Consider the following 8,437-nt stretch of genomic DNA (forward strand, 5'->3'; position numbering starts at 1 on the left):
ATACTAAATCAAAATATTAGCGAGTCAGGAACTGAATTGCTTTTAAGGCTTCAGTGTTGACCCAATATTTTCTCTTTTCCGTTAAACCATATGCAATAGTTTCACAATTCCAACTGGGTTGGTGGCGAGAAGCATGTTAGATTTCTTTCTCCAACGAACACTAGAAAAAATTGTCCTTTACTATAACCACTATTTGGATTACCAGAAATGGGATCTATTGCCTCAAGTTTATGAGTAGCAATTGACACTAGTAGTGATTTGTGATAACAATATACCTGAAAGATTGAAATGTTTAAAATGAATTAGAATTTGTATTTAGTTAACATTTGCTGGAAAATTCAACTAAGAGAAGCAAACTCCCATAAATATCATTAGCATGATATAATATGAATCACCTTTACTATAACCAATATATGGATGATACTCATTGTACCCATTAAATTAGGTATAGGACCTATACCTGAACTCCAAGCATCTTCCATGTTGTATATTAGATATAAAATTTTAAGCTTTCTTTACAAAAAAAAAAAAAAAAACATTAAGATTGTGATAACAAAGCTTGATGCTGCATGAGATTAGAAAGACCATATATTGATGAACAAAAGCACATATAATCACATGAATGGCAAAAACAATAACAATGTAAAGTGAGATTAGTCTAAAGGTAACTCCATTCTATAATTAGGCTCCAAGATAATCTTTAGAGTAACCCAAAAGAGAAAAACTAAAAAAATTTAAATAACTAATTTCTTTGTGCACATGTAGTACAAAATGAAATATTTTGCAAGCTTTGTGATAATTAGCACTCAAGGGAGGTAGAACTAAGAACTCAGAGCCTCAGACTACTATTCAATATTACAAAGTCAAGGTTATGATAAAAATAAAAAACTATACTCCCTCTTTTCTCAAATATAAGGGAAAAAATGACATACTAACTAAAAAAAGTTACTTAAAATTTTCTTATATTTGAGACCAAAAACAATGTGTTTCCCCTTCTCATATTTGAGACCAGAGAAGGAGTAACTCATTAGATTCCAAACCACATGCAATGTATCTACCATAACAGATAAGTCCATGAAATGCTTACCAATCTGATCAATCTGGTGATTGATCATAATTACTGAAATCCTTTGTAAATCCAAATCTTAAAAGGTGGGCCTAAGTTATTGCTTTTGAAATCTACTGGAACTATTCAATACAAAGAGAATGTTCAGAATGAACGAACCTCCAACCAAAATGCCAAGTTTTCATACTCTTTTTCTTAAGGTCAAAGATAATATTATGTTGATAATAATAAGAACTAAATGCCAATCACAAGGCATGATGCATTTAGTCCAAACCTCATAGATAAAAGTACCATCATATATATGACTATCCAGAGTCAAGTTCAAACACCAGAATAAGCCTACGATAATGGATTTTAGCAAGAAAAAGAGGAGATTAAAAAAAAGAATCAGCCAACCATGCTCATAATAAATGCATTGCCATGACCGACGAACAAGTTTTCTTCCTTGCTACAACAACCATGGGTTCCACCAAATAATAAGGGTGTACAGGAAGGCAAAACGTTAATTTCTTCACATTTTCTCTAGAAGCTAGGCAACCGATTATTCAATATAGAGTCCAAACACCACCAAGAGAAGTATTTTTCATCCTTAGTTCCATCTAAATCAGACATTTTTCTTCTGCATAGACCTCCATGAGTTCCCTCGGTATATGACTAACTCAAAACTTTAGCTAATGAAAGGAATTTGGTATTCACGATATAATTTGGATATAACAAGTGCTTGATAATGGTTTTTATAACCACTTATAAGTGGTTTTTTTACCGGGCAAATTTTTATGTTATTTTTTGATCCGGGTATGTTTTAAAAAATTACCCAAAAGGGGATAAGTCGTAACAAATGTTATGACTTATGAGTTAGAATTCATCACATTTGTTACGACTTCCTATTTTTTTAAGTGGTAAAATTATTTACGACTTCAATTCACTACTGGAAAAGTGGTATTTTACGACGGTTAAATTGGGTATTTTATGACGGTTTTGAACTGTTGTGTATACAAGCGTCGTAAAATACCAAAAAAATAATACGTCAGTTCTCAAAAACTGTCGTTGTAAATTAAACTTTCTACAACGGTTAGTCTATAACCGTCTTTGAAAGTATTCAATATCTAAGACGGTTATTTGGATAACCGTCTTAGTATACCTAATAAAAAAACAACATTTTAAAACGGTTATTTGGATAACTGCCTTAATTTTGAATGACATTCTACATCGGTTTAGTAACAACCGTCGTAGATTCTCGGCATATACTAAGACGGGTAATAAAAGAACCGTTGTAGTATTCATATTTTTTTTTGTGGACTTTTTTGTATTTATTTATTTATTTTGCTCTTAACATTAATCCTTACTCAAAGAAATAGACAATATTTTGTGCACACACAGATTAACCTCCAATTTGCCTAAATTTCCAATGGAGAAAGCAAAGTCATCGATTGAACAAATTCAGCCTCCTACTTATGGAAACTTGGTAACCATTCTTAGCATTGACGGGGTGGCATTAGGGGCATCATCCCCGCTACCATTATTGATTTCCTAGAATCTCAGCTTCAGGTTTATCATCTAATGCTAGCTCCTACGCCTAATTAACTAGCTAACTACACAAGTATTATTATTCATCTTCTAATTAATCATCACTGATGAGCTATATTTTTTTTCAATTAACAAAGCCATGCATGTCATAATACTAATCCTATAGTAAGTATGCCATTCATGTGGAACCATAATATATGTCAACATGATAAATATACATAGTATTGAAAGAGTAATTACATTATATTAGCAAAAGTTGAAATACCTACATGATGTCGTTAGAGAGAAACTTGGAGACACTCACCAATGTTGTCATTCCCACCTTCAACATCAAGTCTTTGCAACCTATCATTTTCTCATCTTATCAGGTTAACTTTTGAAATGAATTAACATAAATAAAAAGGTGAGAAAAATTCTAATAATAAGGTTTGTCATGAAATAATCCTATTAAAAAAAATATATAACCAGATTATGGAAACAAACCTACCAGCAACCTAGGAGCACCCCTGTTGAAGTCAAAACAATCCTATCCAAAACAATTTTCAAAGGGCAGAGTGTTGCGACAATAGCTTCCATAGAAGATCCTTCAGCAAAAAGAATTCCAATAAATAAAACAAGATGAAGAGAAGGTTGAAGCATCACAGACAGTTTAAAGTGCAAAGATATAGATCAGTGAATGAATCAGAATTTTGTGTTGATCCAACAATAGCTTACCTTTATCAAAATACAGATTAAAAACATTTTTTGACAGCCTCCCTGTGGCATACAAACCGTGCATGTGTTATATGAATACCACACGCTGAATACTAGTCATAGGTGCGTATACAGAAATTACGAGCAACAAGTTACATGAGTAAGCATCAATATTCTGCCAAAACCTGCTTCTTTGTAAGCTGGCCAAGCAAAGAATGATCCAATAAAATATTGATTCTCAATATAAATAAAATTTTTATTTTTTTATTTTTGTTCTTGTAATTTTTTTATTTTAGTTCTTACAAAATATGTTTATTTTGTTTGTTATCTAAAATATTAAAGGAAAAAACAAAACAAATCTGTTTTATAAGAACTAGAATGAAAAAATAAATTTATAAAAACAAGAAAAAATTGAATTAGATAAACTAAAAAGATATTTAAACATAAAAATATCATTATTCTTTAAAAAAATCATTATTCTTTAAACTTAAATTTGTTATCACGCGGCTGGACCACGTACTAATCGTTCAGATCATTAATTAAAAACATACAAATCTCTATCTTTGGAAAAATTTAGCATAGGAAACGTTAATTCCTAATTTATTCTTTAAAAGTTATATTATAAGTGAGAGTTGCTTAAAAATAAATATTTGTTACATAGTGAGTTTCAATATTAAAGTTACTTTAAACAATTAAACATTTTTATATGTCAAAAAATGAGACTCACATATAGATTTTTACATTTTTTTCCAAGGACTAAAGTAAGATTTTTACATTTTTATGGACAGATATTTACGATTTTTATGGACTAAAGTAAGATTTTTACATTTTTTTCCAAGGACTTACATATAGATGTCTATCATTAATTAATGTTTTAAGAAAGAATTGGGTATTTACTCTTAATTAAAGCTAATATATGTATTAAAAAGAAACTTGCTAATACCAATTAGCTTAGGTATATTAATCAGTAGAGATTTAAATGAAGGAAATGTAGCATGCTTGTAGATTTTCGTCACAAACCTGCTAATACCGAGGTTCTTCATAGCTATTTTAATTTCACGCTCTGTGGCCCCTTGCTCTCGTAGTTCATCCAAACTTATAAGGGTCCTCTAGTATTAGTCCACCTCTCTCACCACATACATAAGCTGAAATGGAAGCGTAACATCACTGTGAGACATGTTTTTTTACTACGAGACCGATTGACATTGACATAATTAATTAACACTACTTAATTACCTGTTGATACATGAAGAACAGCTTTGAGTTTGGTACATTGTTTAGCAAAGTTCATCACATGCTTAACTCCAAAGGTATTTAGACCCAACGCTATATTGTACCTGCATTTAATTTTCAATGGAGAGAATTCAAATAAAGAAAATCCATATCACTCGAGAAAATAGATTATATGTGTTGACAACATAAAACAATTTAATGTTGTTGAATGCCATTTAATTACATATTGACAAGTTTATTAATTTCTATAATAAATATCTTTAAAATCATATTAATATATATATATATATATATATATATATATTTACATTAACGGTGCATATTTATTGAACTCATTAAATTAGTGAAAGAAAAAAAGTCTTATGATACAAAATAAGTCCTTCGTAAATCTCTTCCTTTAGAATGGAATCCTTTAGGCCCAAGTCCTCGTAAGAAATGTCCCCTGACACCAGAGTCACTTTTTTCGAAATAAAGGACTTAAAATTTGCACCCAATTTCTCCTTTAGCACAATACTATCAATTTATTTATTTTAAAATATTTTTTAACGCACTCTTGCTTATTATTTTATTTTCTAAATTATCAACACATTTTTAAAATGGGACATGTTAACAAAACATTTAATTTATTTTTAAATAACAAGCTGATAATAAATAGTATGTTAAATTACTAGTATTAATTTCTCTATTCATGCTTTTGGATCGATGGTGTGAAAGCGAAAAATAAACCAAAGACTATGAAACATAAACCAAAGAGATCACCAATATAGCAAAAAAAGTGCCCGTTGAAGGAGAAAGGGAGAGAGAGTGCATACTTTTGGTGAGAAAGCCAGTGGCTCCAACAATTAAAATGATATTGTCCTGAAGAAAGTTAAGAAACCAAAGTGGCTTCTCAGACAAAACAGGCAAAATGGTGTGAGAATCTAATGCGAGCCATTTCATATAAAAAGAGAAAAAACAATCAAATAGAGCACTCCAATACTGCTTGCAGTGACTCCAATACTTGGTAATAGTCTAAAAGCTTCATACCAAACATGCTTCATAGCTTTAACAATATAAAATCATTAAATCTTGATCAGTATTTTATATGAACATCAAGACCCCCCCCCCCCAATAAAAAACTTTGAAGTAGTAAGACAACATTATCAGGCCTGGAAACTAATCAAAAGGGACAAAAGTAGTAAGAAAATGAATTACTTTTTTCTTATCAATGTCTGGAATGTCACTTCTTCCAGCTTTCTCCACAATCACATGCACACAATTGCAATATATGAACAAGAGTTTTAAAAGAATAAATAAATATATAAACAGGGTACCTAAACAGAGTACAATCTTAAAGGTATTCTATCAGGATATTTCTCTCTAATGCGAGAAGCTTTAGCCTGCCTTCTCTCTGACACGTAAAAAATTACCAAGTAGTTAGTGTGGTCCAATGAACCAAGGGTTTTAGAATCTCAAAACAAAACACTCACGCGAACATAGTAAACACGTTCATCCTTCTATCCCTATAGATAAAAAGCTAAAAAGATCCTTGTCATTCCCCAATAATTTCGAAATTATTATTTTTACAATACAAAAGGCAGGGCCAATAAAAAATCTTTCGATTCCCAACAGATTATATAACAAATTAGAGAAAACGAAATATTAAAGGGGAAAAAAAGAGTATCGAAAGGATGCTGAAGCTTGAAGGAGGTTTTGGCCATGACGAAATTGGAAGAGAAACTGGTATCTACAAATTTGAAACACGGAAACATTAAAATTTTCGTATAACTACGAAATTGAAAAGGGGGGAGGTGCAAAGTTTTACAAAAACAAAAGCAAATTCACAAACCTAACAGAAAAGAATCAATGATTGAAACGAGGGTTTGGTTTCTCAAAACGAAAGAAAGAGGCTATGTCTCTGTCTGGGAGTGAATCAAATGAAACAAATGAAGTTGAAACTAGGGTTTGATTTGATGATGGGAAAGAGTGGAGGGAAAAAGTGGACGGAGAAATGAAGAGTCAAGCGAGGGAGAAACGAAGAGTCGAGGCTAGGGATTTCAAATTAAAGCACACGCACACAAAAACAATGACGTTTTTGTATAAAAGCCCGACGTTGTTTGTGTTCCCCCTAGGACATTTTAAGGCGGTTTCGTGAACCCGTCTTAAAATGTGTGTTATAAAAAAAATTCATTCTTCCTAATTACAAAATTGTCACCGTGTAACATTCTAAGACAGTTATATATAACCGTCTTAGAATACGCATCGTAAAAAAATGATTTTTTAGTAGTGATTAAATTTTTATTTTACGACTTTAAAGTTGTAAGGATTTTTTTTTGTTTTTTGGTTTTACGACTTTAAAGTCGTAAAATCTTTTTTTTATGGTTTACAACTTTGAAATCATAAACCAATTTTTTTTTTATGGTTTACGACTTTGAAGTCGTAAACCAATTTTTTTTATTTAATGTTTAAGTTAATTTTTTTTCAAATTTATAATTTTTTTACGTTTTATATTTCTTTTCTAAAAAAATTTTAAAAATTATTTAAATGTATAATAAATAATATTAACTTGCCTTATTATTAGTATATTTTTTATGATTTTATTTAATATGTTATTAATTTATTTTAATGTTTTATTAATTAAAACATGTTATATGTTTTTAATATTGTTTTATTTAAATGTTTTTGTTCTTTTAAAATTTAGATAATCTATTAATAAAAATACATAATAAAATGAAAAACAACATAATTAATACATTAATATAAAACACACGATACAAATGAAAGAAAAACATAAAAAGTACAAACTATACTAGTCATGTATTTATTTGTATGGACAGTTAATATGATTATGTCCTTCACTTCTTATAGCTTGTATTTTTTATGTTTTTCTTTCATTTGTATTGTGCATTTTATATTAATGTATTAATTATGTTGTTTTTAATTTTATTATGTATTTTTATTAATAGATTATCTAAATTTTAAATAAACAAATTTTTTTAAATAAAATAATATTAAAAATATATAACATGTTTTAAATAATAAAACATTAAAATAAATTAATAACATATCAAATAAAATCATAAAAAGTATACTAATAATAAGTTAAGTTAATATTATTTATTATGCATTTAAATAATTTTAAAAAAAATTAAAAAAAAAGAAAAAAAACATAAAGAAATTATAAGTTTGAAAAAAAAACTTAAACATTAAATAATAAAAAAAAACCAGTTTACGACTTCAAAGTTGTAAACCATAAAAAAAAGATTTTACAACTTTTAAGTCGTAAAACCAAGAAACAAAAAAAATTCCTTTCGACTTCAAAGTCGTAAAAAAAAATTAATTGAAGTCGTAAATAATTTTATGACTTCAGTTAAAAAAAATAGGAAGTCATAACACGTGTTACTACTTCTAACTCAGGAGTCGTAATACCTTTTACGACTTACCCTCTTTTGGATAATTTTTTAAAACATACCCTCGATCGGAAAATAACATAACACGTAAATAGGAAGTCATAACACGTGTTACCCTCTTTATGTAGGTGTCTTTGAGGAAGGAGTGGTACATAGATAGCGGATGTTCAAAGCATATGACTGGAGATGCATCAAAGTTTACACATATCTCTCCCAAGAAAAGCGGGCATGTAACATATGGTGACAACAACAAAGGTAGAATCCTTGGAGTTGGTAAAATAGGTACAAATTCTTCAAACTCCATTGAAAATGTTCTACTTGTTGAAGGTCTTAAGCACAGCCTGCTTAGTGTTAGTCAATTATGTGACAAAGGCTATCTAGTATCATTTGATTCTCAAAAATGTCTTATAGAACATAAGCATGACATTAACATAAAGCATGTAGGACATAGAGTCAACAATGTATACATGATATACTTAAGCCTAAAACTAGATAACAATCATTGTTTTCTTAGCAAAGATGATGATCC

Source organism: Glycine max, chromosome 4 (assembly GCF_000004515.6).
Source record: "Glycine max cultivar Williams 82 chromosome 4, Glycine_max_v4.0, whole genome shotgun sequence".
In the NCBI taxonomy this organism is placed as follows: Eukaryota; Viridiplantae; Streptophyta; class Magnoliopsida; order Fabales; family Fabaceae; genus Glycine; species Glycine max.